The 23,720-nt window shown below is 42.1% G+C and overlaps 1 long non-coding RNA gene across 1 annotated transcript; it reads right to left on the reverse strand.

Moving 5' to 3' along the window:
• Nucleotides 1-17,271: 17,271 nt before the first annotated feature.
• On the reverse strand, nt 17,272-19,746 carry LOC148780087 (uncharacterized). Its single transcript, XR_016042788.1, has 2 exons — nt 18,452-19,746; nt 17,272-18,182 (listed from the first exon to the last, which is right to left on the reverse strand). It is a non-coding gene; the product is annotated as an uncharacterized LOC148780087 (long non-coding RNA).
• Between the last annotated feature and the right edge of the window lie 3,974 nt (nt 19,747-23,720).

The raw sequence follows: 23,720 nt of genomic DNA on the forward strand, positions 1-23,720 counted from the left end.
GGTCCTATGGCTAAGAAGAAAAAAGAAACAAAGCCAAAAAATTTTAAATGTTGCACTCTTCGCTTCTCTCAAAGTAAAAAATTCGACGGGGCATGCTGTCTACATATATTTTTCAGCACCATGGGTCCCCGATGCGGAATAAAAGCGAGAAGCTAGTGAATAAAGCCTGACAAACAATGGAAATTTCAACAGTCTCATAATGGCCCCAAAACTAGTAAAGATCTTCATAAGGACTTCAAAACGTCTCCTGCCAAGTTTCTTCACATTCTGACATGTCTAAGGCAGTGCAAATTGAGAAACAATTTCGGCAGAATCAACCTTTAGCCCCCTAAAACGAACCCCCGTAACTAAAACTATATTTTTGATACGTCAAATAGTTATGGGACCGCTGCCATTGGATCTGAAATGGTTGAAAAACCCTAGGGCCCAAAATTCAGCTTAAATGAACACTTCAAGAAGAAGTTATAGGTAAAAGACCAAAACAGGAGTAGCCGCACACTATTCCCATGCGGGCATCCTGCAACTAACTCCATTAAAGGGACAGTCATGAACAGTGACTTACAATGGCCATATCTCATTCATCCTGAGTCGGATCATGCTCAAATTTTGTGAGTGTGTTCTTCTCGTTGAGTTGAGAGTTTCGATATGTGGCACGCTCCGTGACTACACCCGAGCACGGAGAAAAGCTAGAGATAAGTTGTCAATCATTGAAGAAAGTTGCAGAAAAATCAACAGCGACACGCCTCGCTCGAGCAGCCAAATCATGACGCTCGCGAACCCAGTCAACGTGAAACCAATTATTTTATCTGCTTAAGGTCCATGGCTATCACTAATGCAAACCCTGTACATAATGAACGATTGGATTTCACACACGAAGCCAATAAAGTGACTACAAATTTCGACACCAAAATTTCAGATACCGACCAAAACTCCAAAGTTGCAAAATTCTCGTACGGACACGAAATAAAGCTGCATTTGTTGCCACGCGATCATGATGGCATGCTCAGTGTGATGCAAGGAAGAAATCATCGAAAAACATCAAGAAACTAGCACACTATCAATCCAAAATTTTCAAGATCCATCCAAATTTCAAGTCGCATGATCGTGGCTTAAAATCACAATCCATGGCTCGAAGTTGGTATCAAACTGATCGCCATGCAGAGCCCTACAAGAAAACAATAATCTTTTGGACAAACGAGCATCAGAGCAAACCTGGATCATCCACAAAAGATCATGCATGTTCAATGGCTGCAGCAAGAACTATTCTGAAATTTCTTCAATTGTTAAGTAGAGGCAAATATGTCATATTACACTCATTTTTACAATTTCTTTTAATTCAATTAAATCTTACTTTTCAGCAATTATGTTTAATTTTGATTAATCCGCCCATGTTTGGGCAAAACTATATATATATGATGTACTACCATTATACAAGGATTGAACTTTTGCTTAATAAAATCTTCATCGTTTCTCATTGCTAAGTCACGACTTGAGAGAGAGAGGAAGGAGAGAAACTTTTGGGATGGTACCCCTCAACTTAAGGTAAATCCCTTTCTCTCTCTCCTCTTCTTTCCTCTTTTCTTCCCTCTCTTCTTCTCTTTCTTCTTCTTTGTCTGAGCTTTTCTCAGAGGCTATGCGCGAAAGTGGCAGTGCGGCACATGCCTCTTTCTTTCTTTCTTTCTTTCTCCCATCCTGTGGTTTCATAGGTCGTGCATGGTGATGGTAGCGTCATGCCGAGCTTCTTTCTCCCTCTCTTCGTTCATCTTTATCTCTCAGCGAGGAATGCAAATGGCGATGCCTATTGCCGCCCTCAGGGGTATCACCCTGTTGCGCACCTATCGTAAACGGCGATGCCTATCGCTGCCAACGAAGAGTCACGGCAATACCTATCGCCATCCACAAGCTTCTCTCGCGTCCACTGCCTATCGCAGATAGAGATGCCTATAGCAGACGGCGATGCCTATCGCCACCAGTAAAGGGTCGCGGGATACCTATCGTCGTTCGCTAGCTTCTTTTAGGCGCTCGGTGTCTATCGCCATCCGTAGGCTTCTCTCGTGCCATCTTCCTATCGCCATCCATGGGCTTCCTTCGTGCGCTTGGGGTCTATCGTCATCCACAAGATTCATTTCGTGCGCTCGGTGCCTTTCGCCATCCCCAGGTTTATCTTGCATCCCACGCCCACCGTCGTGTGCTTCATAAGGAACTATCGTCGCACGCTTCGCAGGAGGCTATCACCGCACACTCCACAAGAAGCCATCGCCGCTCGTGAAGGGATATGCTACCTTCTTGTGTTGCCAACGGCGATGCCTAGTGCCGTCTGTAGTTCATTGCTCACCCTCTAGCTGTGTGCAACAGTGTTCAGCACCATCCAAGGGCATCCACGCTGTTACTCCACTGCTGTGGGTGACAATGCTTAATTACATGGGGACCCCATCTGTAAGGACCAGCTGTGTAAAGGAAACTCAATGCCGACTGTGTAATGGAAACTCAGTGTCAGCTGTGTAAAAGAAACTCAGCGCCAGTTGTGTAAAGGAAACTCAGTGCCGGCTGTGTAAAGGAAACTCAACGCTAGCTATGTAAAGGAAACCCAGCATCATCTGTGAAATCAAGACCTAACGCTGCCTGAATAGAGAGAGAGAGGAGCAATACCATGCATGAGAAGGCAGCGCCGCGTGTGGAGGGCCAGCACCGGCTGTGTAAGTGAACATCGTCAACTGTGTGAGCGAGCAGCGCCGGCTAGGAGCATTGTCGTGTGTGTTTGGTCAATGGTATAGCACCGCCCCGTACGTGTCAAAGCTGCATATGATTGCATCAACCATAGTGTTTTCCAATCATCCTCTCCTTTTTAAGCCTTTCCCTCCCTTGGACAGCACTGTCTCTCCCATTTTCTCAACTTTTCTCCCTCTCTCTTGAAGTTCATTGTTGCCCCTTGAGGACAGCCCACTGGTGGAGCTAAGGAGAGCCCATGAAGCCGTGAGTGTGGATTTGAGATACCATGGGAGTCAAGGTAAGTGGGTTTAGCATCTATTCGTCTATAGTTTATGTAAAGAACAAATATTTAGAATGAGCAAGATGATAGAATGAAGAGTGTGAAGCACGAATGGGTTAACATGAGCTTGAAATATCAGTTTTTGTGCTTCTCAATGCCATGCTTGTTTTTACCACATTTATGATATTTTTTATTTATGGAAACTCATGAAATGGCTCATTGGGAGGCTTGCTAACATGAACAGAGCTCCACGCCCAAAGTGTACCTTGGCCATGAACTATTAAGTGTTCTTTAAAAGCATGTTAATTTGAGAATAAAAATTTCCAGAACTGTGACTTTTTTGCATCAACATGTTTAATGGCTAAATGGCATCCAAATGGGATCAAATCGGCCTTGAATGAATAGAATTATATTTACTTTAAGTCTACTTTTTATGTCATGATAAAATTCCACATGGATGAAAAGATATAGCCTAAAATGTCGAGGCATGACACTGCTCACAGTCGCTACTATTTCTAGCAACTGTGGCCCTCTTTAGCCAATGCTTTTCACACAACAAATAATGTCCAAAACCCTTGAAATTACTGCCATTTGAAAGCCTATGAATGTACTCAAAGTTGCATGTTTTGAGGTTTTTGCAAATCCCCACAGATTTTAAATTATGACCCGAAATGCGTGAAAACATGCACTTTTGCAAGGAAGATTTCCAACAAATAATGCTCATTTTGTACTGAGCTATTGACCGATCAACAGCACCCAGATTCCTTCAAATACTATTTTTGTAAAGGTCTGTATATTAGCTCAAAGTTTCATGTTTGAGGCATCCTGAAGCTCCCCCTAAATCGAGAGCCACGCCCTCGTAAAGAAGGGCATGTCACTATTACTTGTCACTGCATTAATTGCATGCCCATGCGACACTAACTTGTCTTGATATATGATAAATGTGAATGCCATATGATAAATATCATGCGAATGCCATAAAGATATGTGAATGATTCCATATGACTGCATTGTGTGAGGAAAAAAAAGGGCCACGAGCGCAATATTGATGAAATGAGTTCATAATGAACGCCAAATGCTACTGAAAAGACTTATTTATAAATGCCCTGTAAAAGCTTATGAAATAAATATATTTTGCTAAATGCTATGATGTTATGATGAAATATGATTCATCTGTATGAAACAATGACTAATGAGAATGTCATTCATTCGTTACGAGGCATTGAATGGCCACTGCTTATATTGATATTGGCCACTACACGGTGGGACACTCACCGTTAGTGGATACTATTATGATACTGAGATGAATGGCTACTGGTTATATTGATAGTGACCACTACGCGGTGGGACACTCACCTGTAGTGGATACTGTTATGATACTGTGATGAATGGCCACTGCTTATATTGATATTAGCCACTACACAGTGGGACACTCACTGGTAGTAGATACTGTTATGATACTGTGATGAAGGGCCACTGCTTATATTGATATTGGCCACTACACGGTGGGACACTCACCGGTAGTGGATACTGCTATGATATTTCCTGCTACACAATGGGACACTCATCGGTAGTAAGGAAAGTGATACCGGCATATCCCCTAACCTGTATAATGATAGGAACGAGTTGAGGGATAGGATAGAGGGTCACACACTAGATTCATGAAATGAAATGAAATGATTGATGCCTTGCAAGGTAAGGGCCTATCGAACCCCCAATGCACGATGGGGACTGTGTGAGTGTATTGAGGGTATTACGAAGTGGATTAACCCACTTGCTATTACCCATCCCCCTGTATGATGGTGGAGGTCTTAAGCAATGGTATTGGTTTAGCCTGATGGATAGAGCCTCTACTGCGGGAGTAGATGATATAGGGAGTGCGTGGGTAATAATTGAATTTCTGTATAAGGAATGCTTGGTATTGCAATGATTGAATAATTAATTAATTCACTGATCGAATGCTTGTGATCTCATTGATTTAATGATAACAGTCGTTTACATGAAATGTTCATACTCGATGTCTTGACTTGATATTCACATATGCTAAACTATGACTTCATATTATTGGATTGAACTATTATCGCACATAGATAGAATTACGATAGACGCATAACACTAGACCTGCTTACTGGGCTGTATAGCTCGTTCCATTATTTCTCCTCTCCTTGCAGATTGATAGCGACAGGTTCAGGGCTTGGAGTTCATGTTCTGCTGCAGGAAGTCGAAGTTAGATTTCTCGAAGAAGGTGCTTAAAATTTGTTTGTGCTTCTGGGCTGTTGGCCTTGGGTTTTTGTTCTCTGTTGACACATGTAATTTTGGGCCCAGATGTCCCTAACTGAATGTAATATTTTAGAAGATTTTTATATTATGAATTTTGGAATTTGGGATTTTCTTTGCTTATCTGCTAGTTGAGTTATTGTTTCAGTTATTTTCCATAGTTTGCTCGATTTCCAAAAAAAAAAGCGTTGAGTCCACTCCTTCTTAAGTGACAAACGTTACATTAGATTCACAAACCCGCACGTAATCACCCATCGCCGCATAAAGCATGGAGGTTGGGGGCGGGGTCATGACAGATATGGTATCAGAGCAGCCAGGATAGGATTCTTGGCCTAGGAGTTTAGGAGAGTCCTTAAATTAGTTTTGAGCTAGACAAGTGACTGGATGATCTTGTGACTAGGTTAAGAATGTCGAGAGCTCGTACCCACAACGTGAGTTCCAGTAATGACAACACTAAGGCACTCGACTAGTTTTATAGGACTCTGGGGGCTTTGACCCAGATGATGAAGGAATTGATACTAACCCAATCTACCCCTACACCCGAGCAAAGTGACAATAGCCTCATGGAGAGGTTTAGGAGAATGGCACCCCCAAACGTTTTGGGGCATGGAGGAGTGGAGAAGGCTGAGAGGTGGAAGAAACAAATAGAGAAGATCTTAGAGGTGTTACACTGCTCGGAGGAGCAAAAAGTCATGCTAGGGGCCTTTCTGTTGTAAGGGGAAGTAGAGTATTGGTGGGACTCGGTGAAGCAGACTTGGAGGAAGTCAGGGACCGAGGTCTCCTGAGAAAAATTCTTGGCAACATTTGACGAGAAGTACTTCCCCGATTTAGTCAAGGAAAGGAAGGAAGTAGAATTTATTGAAGTCCAGCAAGGGAGTATGACTGTTGAACAATACGCCACCTAGTTTGCAAAGCTCTCTAGGTATGCACCCCACATCATAAATACCGAGGCATGAAAGACGGCTAAATTTGAAAGGGGCTTGCGACCAGATATCAGGAGTAGAGTAATGTCGACCAATATAAAGTCGTACACCCCGATGGTAGACCATGCTCAGAAGATGGAAAAAGACTGCGAGGATCGCAAGTTAAGGGAGGAAGGAAAAAGGAAAACGGTGTCGATGGGAAAGTTTGGAAAGACACCCCGGTAGTTTGCAAGGAAAAACAATGGGGGGAAGCCCTACCCACCTAACCCGAGAATCCCGAAGAGTCTTCTGGGCAATATGGACAATGACCGATGCTCAATTTGTGCTTATTGTGGGAGAAGCAATCACACTGCTGTGAAATGCTACCGAAAGAAGAATGTATGTCTGAAATGCGACAAACCTAGCTACTGGGAGAGGGACTGCCCTATGATGAAGGTCGAGGATCGCACGAAGGCCTAAGGATGAGTGTTCGCACTCACTGAACAAGAGGTCAAGGCATCCACCTCGATGATCAGAGGTATGCTCTCAATTTGTGATATTAATGCTAAAGTCTTGATTGACCCTGGATCCTCTCACTCATTTTTTGCACCCCACTTGAATTTTGCACCTGCATGTCTCAATTTTACTTTAGTAGTATGCACACCTGTGGGATGCGCTACAGAAACTGATAAAGTATATAAGCAGTGTAAGCTTAAGATTTATGAGTACGACCTACCTGTGGATCTAATCCACCTAGATATTCAAGACTTTGATGATTTTCTAGGCATGGATTGGTTGTTTACACATCATGCCACCGTCAACTGCCATGAGAAGATGGTAACCTTTAAATGTCTCGATCAAGCAGAAATACACTTCAAGGGCATTAGGGACAATTCCCCACTACACCTTATCTCTACCCTCTAGGCCTCTTGCCTTCTGGCTAAAAAATGTGAAGGGTACCTAGCTTATATGGTAGAGAATCGGGGTGTTCATACCCAGTTGGAAGGAATACCGGAGGAATTGCCATCCCTACCTCCAGAAAGAGAAATTAAATTTGAGATAGATGTAATACCTGGCACTGCCGCCATCTCCAAATCCCCATATAGAATGGCTCTAACTGAATTGAAAGAGTTAGAAGAGCAATTGCAAGAATTATTGGATAAAGGGTTCATTCGACCTAATGTGTCGCCCTAAGGTGTACCGGTCTTGTTTGTGAAGAAAAAGGATGGGTCCTTAAGATTATGCATTGACTATAGGTAGTTGAACCAAGTGACGGTAAAGAATAAGTACCCTCTGCCTAGGATTGACGACCTCTTTAACCAGCTCCAAGGGGCCCAAGTGTTTTCGACGATTGACCTCAGATCGGGTTATCACCAATTACGGGTCAAGGAGGGAGACATTCCAAAGACGCTTTTAGAACTCGATACGGTCACTATGAATTTCTAGTAATGTCGTCCAGGTTAACCAATGCCCCCGCTGTGTTCATGGATTTGATGAATAGGATGCTTAGACCCTTCCTATATGACTTTATAGTGCTTTTCATCGATGATATTTTGATATATTCAAAGAGCCGGGAATTACATGAGCAACACCTAAGGATTGTCTTGCAAACTTTGAAATCGAAAAGATTGTATGCTAAGTTGAGCTAGAGAGAGTTTTGGCTCCCCAGTGTGGCTTTCCTTGGACATATTATTTGTAAGGACAGAATCAAGGTCATCCCCTCTAAGATCGAAGTTGTACTTAAGTGGGAAAGGCCAACAAATGTGACCAAGGTTCGTAGCTTCCTGGGACTAACAGGGTACTATAGGCGCTTTGTAGAAGGATTCTCAAAGATAGCGCTTCCCCTGACTCAATTAATCCAAAAGAATGCAAAATTTATACGATCAGAGGAGTGCGAGAGGAGTTTCCAGGAATTTAAGAAGAGACTAGTCACAGCCCCAATACTGGCCTTGTCCGAGGGGAATGAAGACTTTGTGGTTTATACTGATGCATTCCACAAAGGGCTCGGATGTGTACTTATGCAAAGAGGTAAAGTTATTGCTTATGCCTCCAGGCAGCTAAAGCTGCATGAGAAAAATTATCCCACTCATGACTTGGAGCTTGCGGCAATAGTTTTCATGTTAAAAATCTAGAGGCACTATCTCTATGGGGGCCAGTTTAAGGTGTTCACGGACCATAAGAGCCTCAAGTACCTATTTTCCTTGAAGGAATTGAACATGAGGCAAAGAAGATGAATGGACTTATTGAATGATTATGACTATACATATGATTACTAACCAGGAAAGACTAATGTAATAGTAGACGCCTTAAGTCATAAAGTTGTGATCACTGTGGCACATTTGATGGTTCGAGAAATGAAGCTATTAAAGGATGTGGTGGACTGGCACCCATCTCAGCCCCGTAGTGAGGGGGAAGGTTTAAGGACGGAACCCTAAGTGCTTCAATGAATCCAAGTGGCCCAAAAAGGAGATCCCCAGCTGATAAAAATCCTTGAAGAACTGAAAATGGAAGGAAAAGAAGATTTCTCTACGAACAGTGATGACTTGTTAAAGTTTAAGGACCGAGTGTGTGTTCCTAATGACGAGACTATTAAAAGGGTTGTCCTAGAGGAAGCACACCACTCCCGCTACATAGTACACCCAGGGAGTACAAAGATGTACCAGGATTTGAAAAAGACCTTATGGTGAAACGACATGAAGCGATATGTGGAACAGTTTGTCGCTAAGTGTTTAACGTGCCAACAAGTGAAGGCAGAACATCAGAAACCTGCTGGACTACTGCGGCCCCTGCCCATACCAGAGCGGAAATGGGAACATATCACGATGGACTTTATTTCTAGATTACCAAAATCAAGTGCAGGGCATGACAGCATCTGGGTCGTGGTGGACCGGTTAATCAAAACTGCTCACTTCTTACCAGTCCGCAAGGCCTATACTCTATATAAGCTAACTCAGTTGTATATCAAAGAAATTGTGAGATTGCACGGGGTACCCGTCAGCATCGTGTCAGGCAAGGACACTAGATTCACCTCTAGATTTTGGGTAAGTCTACAATCAGCTTTGGGGACCAGACTGACATTTAGCACCACCTTTAACCCCCATACAGATGAACAGTCAGGGAGAATGATTCAGTACTTGGAGGACATGTTAAGGGTGCATGTTACTAACTTTAAGGGAAGCTAAGAAGACCATCTACCTCTGATAGAATTTGCTTACAGCAACAGTTTCCAAGCCAATATTGAGATGGCACCATATGAGGGCCCTGTATGGAAGGAAGTGCAGGTTGCCCATCTGTTGGGATGAGGTGGGCGAAAGAAAATTGTTAAGGCCCGAGATAATTCAGATAACTTCCGAGAAGATTTCCTTATTCAGAGAGCAACTCAAGACAGCCCAAAGTTGGTAAAAGAGTTACGCCGATAATCGTCGGAGAGATCTCGAATTTGAAGTGGGGGATTGGGTCTTCCTGAAGGTATCACCAAGCAAGGGTGTTATGAGATTCGGTAAAAAGGAAAAATTGATCCCACGATTCATTGGACCTTTTGAAGTCTTGGAAAGAATTGGAAGCATGGCTTACCGACTTGCTCTGTCACCTAAACTGGCCAACATCCACAATGTCTTCCATATATCACTGCTGAGGAACTATCAGCCGAACCCGTCCCATGTCTTGGAGTATGAACCAATCCCACTCAAGGAAGATTTGACCTACGATGAGCGACCAATTGGGATATTAGCATTAAACAATTTCCTCTGGTCTGAGTACAATAGCAGTATCATTCAAGGGAAGAATCAACATGTGAACGGGGAGGATGAAATTAAGGAGAAATACCCCCACTTTTTTTGTTAATGTTGATATGATTTTGAGGACAAAATCCTTTTTAAAGGGGGGATGATGTAAGGGCCACAATTTTCTCCAAGTTCAGTAACGCGCACGATGAGGGAGAGTAAGGCAGAGGCCTAGCACCGATTGGAGTAGCGTAGGCTGTGTAAAGGAAACTCAGCTCCGACTGTGTAACGTAAACTCAACGACGGCTGTGTAAAGGAAACTCAGCTCCAGCTGTGTCAAGGAAACTCAGTGCCGACTGTGCAAAGGAAAATCAGCGCCGGCTGTGTAAAGGAAACTCAATGTCAGTTCTGTAAAGGAAACTCAGTACCGGCTGTGTAAAGGAAACTCAACGCTGACTATGTAAAGGAAACTCAGCGCCGGCTGTGTAAAGAAAACCCAGCGCTTCTTGTGAATTCAAGACCTAGCACCGTTTGAGTAGAGAGAGAGGAGTAATACCATCCGTGAGAAGGCAGCACCGCATGTGGAGGGCCAGTGCCGGCTGTGTAAGTGAGTATCATCAACTGTGTGAACGAGCATCATCATGTGTGATTGGTCAATTATAGAGCGCCGCCCCGTACGCGTCAGATCCACATGTGATTACGTCAGCCACAGTGTTTCCTAATCACCCTCTCCTTTTTAAGCCTTTCCCTCCATTGGGCAGCACCTTCTCTCCCATTTTCTCAACTTTTCTCTCTCTCTCTTGAAGTTCAGTACTGCTCCTTGAAGACAGCCCACTGGTGGAGCTAAGGAGAGCCCATGAAGGCCGTGAGTGTGGATTTGAGATATCGTGGGGGTCACGATAAGTGGGTTTAGCTTCTATGCATCCATAGTTTATGTAAAGAACAAATATTTAGAATGAGTAAGATGATAGAATGAAGAATGTGAAGCATGAATGGGTTAACATGAGGTTGAATCACAGCTTTTGTGCTTCTCAATGCCATGACTATTTTTACCACATTTATACTCCTTTTTATTTTGTGGAAACTCATGAAATGGCTCATTGGGAGGCTTGCTAACATGAACAAAGTTCCATGCCCAAAGATTACCTTCGCCATGAAATATTAAGTTTTCTTTAAAAGCATGTTAATTTGAAAATAAAAATTTCCAGAACTGTGACTATTTTGCATCAATGTGTTAATGGCTAAATGGCGTCCAAATGGGACCAAATAGGCCTCGAATGAAAGGAATGTATGTCCAATTTAAGTCAAATTTTTATGTCATAATAAAATTTTGCATGGATGAAAAGATATGGCCTAAAATGTCGAGGCATGACACTGCTCTATGTCGCTGCTATTTCCAGCAACTGTGGCCCTCTTTGGGTAATGCCTTTGACCAAGTAAATGGTGTCCAAAAACCTTAAAATTACCGCCATTGGAGAGGTCCATGAATGAGCTCCAAGTTTCATGTTCTTAGGTTTTTGAAACTCCCCACAAATTTTGAATTATGACCTAAAATGCGTGAATACATCGATGTGCACTGTTGCAGGGAAGATTTCCAGCAACTAATGCTTATCTTGTATTGAGCTATTGACCCATCAAACGACACCCAGATTCCTTCAAATCACTGTTTTTGTAAAGGTTTGTGTATTAGCTCAAAGTTTCATGTTTGAAGCATCCTGAAACTCCTCCTAAATCTTAATTAAAAGAAAGAGGGAGCCACGCCCTCGCAAAGAAGGGCATGTCACTGTTACTTGTCACTGCATCAATTGTATGCCCATGCGACACTAACTTGTCATGATATATGATAAATGTGAATGCATATGATAAATCTCATGCGAATGCCATAAAGATATGTGAATGATGCCATATGATTGCATTGTGTGAGGAAACAAAAGGGCCACGAGCGCAATATTGATGAAATGAGTTCATAATGATTGCCAAAAGCTATTGAAAAGACTTGCGTAAATGCCCTGTAAAATATTTTGCTAAATGCTATGATGTTATGATGAAATATGATTCAACTGTATGAAACATTGACTGGTGAGAATGTGATTCATTCGTTACGAGGCATTAAATAGCCACTGCTTATATTGATATTGGGCACTACACGGTGGGACACTCACCGGTGGTGGATACTATTATGATATTGTGATGAATGGCCACTGCTTATATTGATATTGGCCACTACGCGGTGGGAAACTCACCGGTAGTGGTTACTGTTATGATACTGTGATGAATGGCCACTGCTTATATTAATATTGGCCACTAGACGGTGGGACACTCACCAGTATTAGATACTATTTTGATACTATGATGAAAGGCCACTGCTTATATTGATATTGCCCACTACGTGGTGTGACATTCACCCGTAGTGGATATTGTTATGATACTGTGATGAATGGCCACTGCTTATATTGATATTGGAAACTATATGGTCGGACTCTCACCGGTAGTGGATACTGCTATGATATTGCCTGCTACGCGATGGGACACTCATCGATAGTAAGGAAAGTGATACCGGCATATCGTCTAGCATATATAATGATAGGAAAGGGTTGAGGGAGAGAATAGAGGGTCGCACCTTAGAGTCATGAAATGAAATGAAATGATTGATGCCTTGCAAGATAAGGGCCTATCAAACCCCCAATGTGCACTGGGGACTGTGTGAGTGTGTTGAGGGTATTGAGAAGTGGATTAACCCACTTGTCACTACCCCCCTTCCTGTATGATGGTGGAGGTCTTAAGCAATGGGATTGGCTTAGCCTAATGGATAGGGCATCTACTGTGGGAGTAGGTGATTTAGGGAGTGCGTGGATAATAATTGAATTTCTATAAAAGGAATGCTCTGCAATGATTGAATAATTAATGAATTCACTGATCGAATGCCTGTGATCTCACTGATTTAATGATAACTTCCACTTAAATGAAATGTGCATACTTTGTCTTGACTTGATATTCACATATGCCAAACTATGACTTCATCTTGATGGATTGAACTGTTATCACACATAGATAGAATAACGATATACGCATAACACTAGACCCGCTTATTGGGCTGTATAACTCATTCCATTATTTTGACTCTTCTTGTAGATTGATACCGACAGGTTCAGGGCTTGAAGTTCGTGTTCTGCGATGGAAAGTCGAAGTTAGATTTCTCAAAGAAGGTGCTTTAATTTTGTTTATGCGTCTGGGCTGTTGGCCCTGGGTTTTTGTTCTTTGTTGACACATGTAATTTGGGCCTAGTTGCCTCAAATTGAATGTAATATTTTGAAAAAAATTTATATTATGAATTTTGGAGTTTGGGATTTTCTTTGCTTATCTACTAGTTGAGTTATTATTTCAGTTCTTTTCCATGGTTTACTCGATTCTGAAAATAAAAGCGTTGAGTCCACTCCTTTTTGAGTGACAAACGTTACATTGGATTCACGAACCCGCGCTTGATCGCCCGTCACCGCGTAAGGCACAGAGGTTGGGGCCAGGGTCTTGACACCATCTCTTCGTCGTCTCGTGCCTTCTCTTCATTCTCTTATCCTCTAATTTGACTGAGGGTAGGCTTAGTCTAGCACTACCATAGCAGTCTGGCTGTCGAGCAATATTGAGTCGTGCTGGTTTTCACAATTTCCCCCTCTCCGTTAATGGTGAACTTCACGCCTATCCTCTCAATCATATCATGCTGGATGGAGGGTCAGTAGTCAATCTGATCCTAAGTTGGATCCTCCCTCGATTGGGATTAGGGTCTGACGACCTCACTCCTATCCACATCACTGTGTAAGGGTTTAACCAGTCAAGAGAAAAGTCAGTCGGCACAGTGTGCCTTTGTCTCAAGATTGGTGATCTCAACGATTATGCCCAACTCCACGTAATCGACATTGATACCTCCTACAACGTCCTGTTTCGTCATCCTTGGCTTCATGACCAGGGGTGGTCCCTTCTACACTCCACCAATACTTCAAGTACAGCCGAGATGGAAGACAAAACACAATCTATGCAGACAAAAGATTGTTCCCTATAGTTGAGACTCACTACACCGACGCTAAGTACTATTTCACAGAGCTTTCAGCGTCAGAAAAGTCAAAAGATGATAATTGGAAGCCTGTGAGAGAGATGGGACCCTCGTCCCATGATGACGTTGAAGACCTGGGGCGGATGATCATGAAAATGTTCAAAGAAAAGGAAAGACAGGGCAAGATCCTCCCTTTGACCCCTGTCCACCCAAGTATACCTTGCCACGTCTTCGAGGTCATGGTATCCTCTCTGGAAGACAAAGCTTCCCCCTCTACATCTAATTTACTAGAACAACACAACGAGTTAAAGTAACCCCTCTTGTGAATGTACAATGCCCTAAGACAAGGGTGGGTCTCTTTGACCTACTTGACTCGCAAATTAACCATAGAAGTGTTGTGCATAAAACAAGATGATTGCAGGTCAAGGGAGACGATTTCGAATCAGCTAAAGCAGCTGGGGGGCTTTCTTCGTAATCTGAGAGGGCGCCCACGCAAGCCAGCCCGAGTAAGTCCCGGACCCACCTTCAATTCCTCTATCATTGGTTGGTATACCTGCCCTTTCTCTCGAGCATGGTTCCGAGAGAGAAATCTCAAATCCCAGGTTCACCAGAAACCTGTGACACTTGCCCTAGATCATCTAGATCCGGAAGATGAGATCGAGGCACCTAACTAACAAGTGATTGGTGCTCGTCATAAAGCAAGTTCAAGGGATTCGAAGGTGAAAGAAGAAAAGCTCAAACCTTATCAAGAAAAGGTGGAAAACATGATCCCATATTTTAAGAAAATCACCTGTCGGCACATAACTAGGGAAAATAATCGATTCGCCGACAGCCTTGCGACCCTTGCTTCAATGGTTGATATTCTTTCAGAAATCACCATGCTGCCATTCTATATCAGGAACAAACATGACCCTTCCCCACCAAGAATTGTAGAAGAAATAGAGTACGAAAATGAGACTGATGGGGAAGTGTGTCTCGTGGCTTCAGATGCGTTAATTAAGGCGACACCATGGTTCCACGATGTTTTGTTCCTGCTGAAAGATGGGTTATACCCCGAAGAAGCCACCAAAAAGGATAAAGAAGCCCTTCGCAGGTTTTTTATGGGATTCTTGGTAAGAGATGATCTCCTGTTCAAGAAATCCTTCAATGGCATCATTCTACGGTGTCTCGATCATCCAGAAATCAACCAAGTACTGACAGAGTTACACAATAAAGAAGGTCATTCTGGGGCAGCCGCCTTAGCTCAAAAAATCAAGCGCCAAGGCTATTACTGAACCACCATGGACAAAGATTGTTGGAAGTTCGTCAAGAGGTGTCCCAAATGTCAACTTTATGGAGACCTTATCCATGCACCATCCGCACCACTCAACTCAACACCGCCCGTATGGCCCTTTGCCATGTGGGGTCTTGATATCATCGGAATGATCTCATCAAAAGCTTCAAACGGCCACCGTTTTATATTAATAACTACAGAGTATTTCACAAAATGGGTAAAGGCCGTATCATTTGTCAAAATTGAGGGACAACATGTTGTCCGTTTCTTAAAGAACAACATTGTATTCAGATTTGGTGTTCCTAAGTCAATCATTACTGACAATGGATCTAATTTCAAAAACGAAAAGGTCACTAAGGTGTGAAAAAAGTTTGGGATAACGTAAAAATATTCCACACCCTACTACCCCCAAGGAAACAGATAAGCAGAGGCCAAGAACAAAGGACTTCTCAGAATTATAGATAGAATAATAGAAGGTGACAAATATTGGCATAAAAAGCTAAATGACATGCTATGGGCCTACCGGACAACTGAGAAGACTTCTACAAGCATGACCCCATACTCATTGGTGTATGGTATGGAAGCAGTGCTACCCAATGAAGTTGAGATATCGTCTCTCCGAGTGCTTATTCACAAAAATTCAGATAAGGAATAAAAGATTGAAGCACGTATCACTGCCCTTGTTACTTTGGATGGGCCTACCGAACAATTGAGAAGACTCCTACTAGCATGACCTCATTGGTGTATGGTATGGAAGCAGTGCTACCCATTGAAATTGAGATATCGTCTCTCAAAGTGCTTATTCACAAAAATTCAGATGAGCAACACAAAATATCGTTGCTTACCAGCGTAGAATCGAGAGGGTATACCAAAGAAAAGTTGTTCCTCGACAATTCAGAGAAGGGGACATGATACTCAAGAAAATCTTCCACACTCCTGCAAATTCACACCCTTTAGGCAAGTTCAAACCTAATTGGGAGGGGTCATTCGTGGTTACCCGAGTGCACGCAGGCACTTCTTACAAGATAAAAAATCAGGAGGGGTACGAAGTCAACAACTCCATTAATGCGATGTATCTCAAAAAATACTACCCGTAACGGATGTGGTGAAACCCTGAAAAGGCATCACGGGTAAAAAAAAAAAAGGAAGAATAAAGAAATCTCCAAGAAGGAGCTTCCAATTCAAACACTCAAGTACAAACAAGTACTTGCAAGTTCCAACAAAACTGCACAAGCAGACCCTGAGGATGAAGACTCATCCTCAACCTTGCAGGTTCCCAACATCACCAACTTAGAAAGATGTGGAGGGTGACATGAATGAAAAACTGGAGTGACTTCGACGAACCCTGGAAGAATGTTGAGACTTCTCCAAGAGGCAAGCCCAGCAAGAATCCAGAGAACTCTTCATGGACCCGCGAAGCACTGGATGAAAGCTTTAAAGGTAAAAGAACAACTTCGAGACTTTTGAGTTGTCACGATCCTACAAGGAAATCCTTTCATCATCTTTGGGTAAAACACAATAAAATGACCACCAAAGGAGCCACAGGTAGCAAAACTGTAAGGCTCGTCCCTTTTGAAATGCTTTTCAAATTGACTTTTAAATCACTACAAAAGGCTAAATTGTTAGCCGATCTGGCCTTGTCCTCGAAGCCAACTTCCTATGCCTGTTAAGAAGGCTTGAACTTGTCAGGCACTCCATGGTTGTGTGAGTATAACTACCAACTCCACATATCAGAGATGGGTGAACCTCGCCAATGACGAAATCGACTAGTCTGGGAGCGTTTTTCTCTCGATTGGATCCCCTAAGGCAAAATGAGGCAAGCTCATCCCCGTGTGTACGTATGATGACCCAATAGATGGAAATTCAGGATAAAAACCCTACAACCAGGGGGCTAAGTTTGTAAAAATTTAGTTTGAAAAGTGTGTGCAAAGAAATTGTTCTACTATGCTTCAATGAATCAAATGCACACATAGAGATGAACAAAGACCCCCCAACAGGGGCAGCAACAAGGAGAAAATAAAAAAAGTAGAATGGATTCCACAATCCCAGAAGACCAATCAAAATGGGAAATAAAATTCTGATTTTATTCATCCATTGAAAATGAGCTTATTATGTGCACTTACGCAATCAACTCTGATCCCGAAACCGAAATTTCTACTGTTCTAACAGACTTCAATGAAAATAAAACTACTTAAAAATAATGGTGATCATGAGATCAACTTATTCATGCCAAGAAAAGAATAAAGAAAAAGAAAATATTAGGCTATTCAGTCTTCAGCTTCGTATCAACATCCTTCTCCTTGAGTTCCGCTACGAAGACCACCCATCAAGCCAATTCAACTTCAGCATCTTCCAAGCTGATGTCAGACACGTCCTCATTGGATTTGATTCATTTATTTGAACAAGAGGAATCATTTTCTCAAGGAGGCATGAGATCCTGATCAGGAGCAGAAGGTTCACCATGAAGTCTCGAAGATCTGGGGCATAGTGGAAGAGGACAGGCACGTTCCCACCAAGAATTGTAGTTGGAAGTGGTCGTGGGCTTGTCTTGCTCGACCAACCCCTCACTAGAAGAAGACTTCTTTCCCTTCCATGACAAACCCTCCTTAACCAGAAGTGTAGAGGAGTGTCGTCGAAGTACAAAAATAGGACGACGATCAATCGCATCTCCAAGGGAAGTGTAATTCTGAGTATGGCAAAACTACTGAAGCACCCTCTCAGGGATATACCCCTCTGCGAAGAACTGGCTTGCTAAAATAAGACATGAACATCCCATAGTTGGCAGAAACAGAAGCGCTTTCTCAAGACCACTGATCACCCAATCAAAGGACGACAACTCATCCAAAACCCAGCAAAAATAGTTGACATCTCGAGGTCGGGTGGTGTCATTGACATATGCCAGTCCCAGAGCAGTAGATACAGTCGTCGTTGATCGAGGAGGACGGACAATGGCGATGTGTTCATAGGCTCAAATCTGCAGAAAATAGGAGCCAACATCACCCCAAAGGGTCACAAAACAACACCCCAGAGCCATCCGGGGCAAATTGACTAGGGCGACACTAGTGATGCCGCTCAGCCTGTGTGGGTGACACTGGCAGTGTCACCCAACTAAGACCCCCCCGGTTCAGTCAAGGATTTTTCTAGAAAATTCCAATGGCAAAAATATGAGATCCAAGGGCCAAAACCAAATGAAAAAATGAGTTGCAGGGGAAAAATAAAATAAAATTGAGTTTGAAAATATACCTGCAAAATAAGGATACTGCCCTTGATGAATCGGTCACCTCACATGACCCGATCATGAAGACCTCGGTATATGCCCGCCAACATAGCCAGAACAATGGTGTAACCCTCTCGCTCCCAAAAGGCATGGGCCGAAGGGATAAGGGAACTTCGAACTGTCATACGACCACTTGGAAAAAGGATGGATCCTAACATCACAAAAGAAAAATATATGTTTGACAACTCGAGACTGCTCTCGATTCCGGACCAGCAACTCCATATCGACCCATTGACCATGTGAAGAGTAAGCAGCCCCCAATAGTCGCACACTCATGATGGAATGATCATCGGTGGCAGTAGAATGTTGATATGTAATCCCAACCAAGCTCAAGCTAGAAACCCTGGCAATTTCCTCCAAAGTTGGTGTTGTCTCGCTTGTAGGAAGGAAGAAGGTGTTTGTTTGATAATTGAACCTCTCAGGAAGAGCCTCAAGAAGTGGAAAGTTCACATGGCAAGAGGCCATATTCAAGATGCCTATCATCAAAATTGAAGCCAAGAAGGCCATGAGCTTGGGCCACTACCGAGCAGAAAGAAACCAATCCCTGAACCAAAGCCCGATGACAGGAAAGTCATTAACAAGACAAGGAACTTCACCCGATAGAAACCCCTACGAGATATGGGAGGGCCGACCTTCAGGAAAGTGCCTAACTCTAGAAAAAAGAGGGGAAGCCTCTTCCTCTCTTCCATTATCAACCCGCTTAGAAACCTCCCCTTGCCCTTAGAAATAGCATTGTCCTCCCTAAGAGCCACGAAAGCCTAAGGTGAGAGCAAGAAACACCAGTAAGATCAGAGGGAAGATGATGAAGAAGGAAGAAGATGAAGATGGGAAGAAGAAAGAAGAGATTGAAAGACGAGAGAGGAATGGGAAGGAGGGGGATTTTTATAGAAAATAGGAAATCCAATGCAAAATGCATCCTTTAGATATCCACTTCGGCCAAAAGAAGGTTTAAATAACTCTAAAAACTTCCAAAATGATAAAAAAAAAATTTGAGGGTCGGTGGTCAGGGCGACACGCCTGGTGTCGCCTAGCCTATGAGAGCGACACTCCTCGTGTCGCCCCGGTAAACCACTGGTGTCACCCAAATGTTTTTTTACAAAAAAAATTTTTTACAGTCCTAAAATTTCCACATAAAATAAAAATAAAAAAAGTAAAAAAATTATGGGTGATGTGGGGGCGACACGCCTAGTGTTGCGCAGCTTGTTAGGGAGACACCACTTTGTCGCCCAAATTTTTTTGGCCAAAAACAAAAAAATTTCAATCCCCATATGTTTTCAACTTAATAAAAAATAAAAAAATAAAAAATTGTTCGGCGATACCAGCCATGATCAATGCCACCCAGGCGACACGACTAATGTCGCCCAAAAGTTTTTTCTCAAAAATGTCCCCACTTAATTTTAAGGACTTGCGGGAACCAAATTTGGTTTTTCCATGTGTTTTTTCGAGTTTTTTCAAACATTTTAATTAATTTTAAAAATATAAAATCAAAAAGAAAATGCTCCTCGGTTGCACGAGCCTAAACTGTCAACCAAAGTCTAATTCAGAGAACATCAAACTCATGCGATGTAAAAGAGCTAAGACAAGAAAACATCAAACTCGTGCGACGTAAAAGAGTCGAGACAGACACCGTCTAGCCTAGTATGACGTGAAAGATAGAGTGTATCCAGTTCAACATCAAACTCTTGCGACATAAAAGAGCCGAGAAAGGTACCGTCTAGCCCCGTATGACGTGAAAGGTCGGGTGTATCCAGTTCAACATCAAACTCATGCAACGTAAAAGAGCTGAGGCAGGTAACTTCTAGCCCCGTATGATGTAAAAGGGTCGGTTGTATGGTCCATCGCTGCATGATACTAAACTGCTTAGAGGGCTCAATGGTTGTAGGAGTTAAAATTGCTAACCAACCTTGTTTTTCAAAATATCTTTCTCTTTTCAAAAATTTTCACTATGTGTCTTGTGTTTTCAAAAACTTTAATGTCTTTGTTAAAATTGTGACTTGTCCTTGCTTCGGGTTTTATTTCAAATCTCCCCCTACTTTCAAATTTTCTAAAAAGACTTTTAAAACAAAGGAGCTTGGACACCCGTATATGATGATTATCACGTTGCCACGATTGCCATGTTGCTGCCTCGTCTCTCTCTTCGGATTGGTCAGACAAGTCTCTTCTTATAGAAAGCCTTTTCCTATAAACAGCCTTAGGAAACCCTAAGGAAATCAAAAACGATGCCAGGGTTAAAAAATTTCAAACTGTGAAACCCCTGAAGTTAAGTGGCATGGTCAAAAATTCCAACTCGAGTTTCAAGCTTATGTAACTTACCGATATCTCATACCGAAAACCCTAGGAGGAAAAATGCCCTAGGTGGGTGAGCTCGGTGAGGGCAATGACTTGGTGGGATTAGTTACTGTGCCATCTGACCACATGACCTCATGAAGAAATTTAAAATTTCTACATTGTATTTGACATTCACCTGCCCCTCGAAGGACAGGGAATGTCAAAGTGTATACTTCTTTGCCACTCACCTGTCCCTCAAAGGATAGGGAGTGTCAAAGAGGGGCAATTGTACAAACCCCATTTTAAATCTAGCAAATTCTATGGTTTCTTGAACCCTCAGGACCACATTACTATAGTAAACCCAAATCCATAGTTCACACAGCCTACCCTGTGACCCGGAACCAATCTGCTTACCCGGAACCCTGCAGAAACCCTGTTTTGACCCGAAATCCTGCAAACGCCCTGTTTTACCAAACAAATCATTAAAAATAGTAAAAAAGTATTTTTGACCCAAAGTTTCTCTTAGAGCTTTACAATAGGCTAAGGAACACACCAAAGTTGGAATTTTTTAATTTGGACAAAAATTGATGTGGACGACACTAGCAGTGTTGCCCGAGCGACACGAGTGGTGTCACCCAGACCTTGGCGACACTACTAGTGCCGGTTGGGCGACACCACTGGTGTCGCCCAACCCTTCTTGTCCCAAATTGAAAATTTTCATTTATGAGTGATTTTCTTACATTTTTGTAGGCTTCTACAAAATTTATTTGGGTGACACTAAGTGTGTCGCCCAGATCCGTACCCCCAAAAACTGAAATTTTTGGATAGGGATGTGTTGGGTACGAGAGTATATCCTTTCCAATAGATTCTTGACCCCTTTATAATCCCTTTGCGTGGCCATTTGAGGCACGGCTTCATAAGAGAATTGAAACCCTAAAGGATAAACTTGCTTCAAAAACCCTAGCCTCTTGAAACCCTAACCCTAAGCCTGAAAACCCTAAACCTTAGACCTAGGGCACAACAACCTTTCTTCTACACCAGAGATCTCTTGGTTGACATCCAAATAAGAGAGGCAAAGAGGACGCTGGTCTTGATACGGGTGAGCCCTCGAAGGCTCGGGAGTTCTGGGCCATCCAGCCCGGTTTGGTATCGTTTTTTAACTCATTCTTGCTTTTTATTCTTACTATTTGACTCAGTTTTATTTCATTTTGATCTATTCATTGGCTTTAAAATCGTATTTTTGTGTCTTGGATCATGCTGGCTCTGCCACAGATCTGAGAGTAGATCTGCATGTTTCTAGACAGATCTAGCCTCAAATCTGAATTCGATTTGTCTCACTTTCTCTACCACTGCATTTTCATCAGTTTAAGTTGTCAATATCCGAGAGAGCTTCATCGGAAGATCTGTCAGATTTTCATCATAAACAATGTCTATACATCTTGTTTTGTTAGAAACGAATATATAGGTCTTAAGGCTATAATCAAGGGTAGTTGGCCTTATTTACTATTTACAACATTGTTTGATCAATGTAAATCGTAACAGGGGATTAAACTCCTGGAACTATTTTGTTCCCAGTATATAATATAAAAAACTTATGTTTCTATGATATGGAATGCATGGGTGAATTTGGCCCCGAGTGTGATGTCCTCTAGTAAAGCATTTAATTAGAGTCTCATCATGTTTTAAATTATATTTTCCTTTTTAAAACATCAAATACCCCTTTAATATAGAAACTCACATTTTGGAGCGTCCACTCACCAATGCAAAATTTCTTGAAATTTGTTATGTTGTTTCAGCACTGCTGACATAGGAGACTATGAAAAAATCTAGTCAAGATTCCTTTGAGCATGTGTTTGTAGCAGAGAGAAGATCAATGGGGAGAACTTATGGTAGAGATCAGTAAAGATCAAATCAAGAGGGTGTAAGAAAGTGAAGTGTTGGCGTTGTGGAAAATTAGGTCATGAGAGAAAAGATTGTAAGGCACAAAAGGAGAACCAGGAAGTCCCTAAATCTAGCTCTAATGAGAAGCTTAATTCAAGTGGAACTCAAGAAAATCTAGTAAAAGAAATTGAGCTTTTTGAAGATGGAGATGTTTTGTCTATGGATAGGGAGGAAGTTTTACAGTATTGACTATTTGATTAAGGTGCATCCTTTCACGTGACTCTACATAGAGATTTGTTCTATATGTACCAACCATGTGATAGAGGTATTTCTTATATGGGAGATAATGACTCATGTAAACTAGTGGGAGTTGGAGATATGACAATCAAGATGTTCAATGGAGGCATATACACCATCCCGAGTGTTAGACATGTTTCAGGTCTCAAAATGTGTCTCAAGACCTTGGGAAAATATGATGGGCAATGTTTCAAATTTACAAGTGAAAAAAGATGTCTGAAAATTTCAAAATGAGTATTAGTAGTTGCAAAAGGAGAGTTAGCAGATAATTTGTACAAAGTTGTTGAAAAAACGGTGGGAGAGGTCAATATTGTAGAGGTTGACTCTGTCATGACATGACATGCACATTTAGGTCATATTAGTGAGCGTGGACTCAAGGTACTTCTCTATAAAAATCTTCTCCTTAGTTTAAAATCTTTTAACTTAGATTTTTGTGAGTCATTCTTATTTAGAAAGCAAAACAAATTGCATTTTGTTTTTTCCACCACTAAAAGTAAGGATTTTCTGGAATTGATTCATTCGGACACATGGAAATCACTTGTTATTTCTATGGGTGGTGCTTTGTCACTTTTATTGATATTTTTTCAAGAAAAATGGGGTTTTATATGGTGAAAAGGAAATCAGATGCCTCTAGTTATTTCCAAAAATTTATGGCCTTGGTAGAAAATCAGAAAGGTAAGAGAATCAAATGTCTATGAACTTATAATTTGGGAGAATTTTTTTCTGGTGAATTTAATAATTTTTGTATTGAGCATGATATTGCTAGGCAGTTGGCAGTTCCTGGAACAT

Source organism: Amborella trichopoda, chromosome 10 (assembly GCF_054954075.1).
Source record: "Amborella trichopoda isolate Santa Cruz 75 chromosome 10, AtrichopodaSantaCruz75HAP2 v2.0, whole genome shotgun sequence".
NCBI lineage: Eukaryota > Viridiplantae > Streptophyta > Magnoliopsida > Amborellales > Amborellaceae > Amborella > Amborella trichopoda.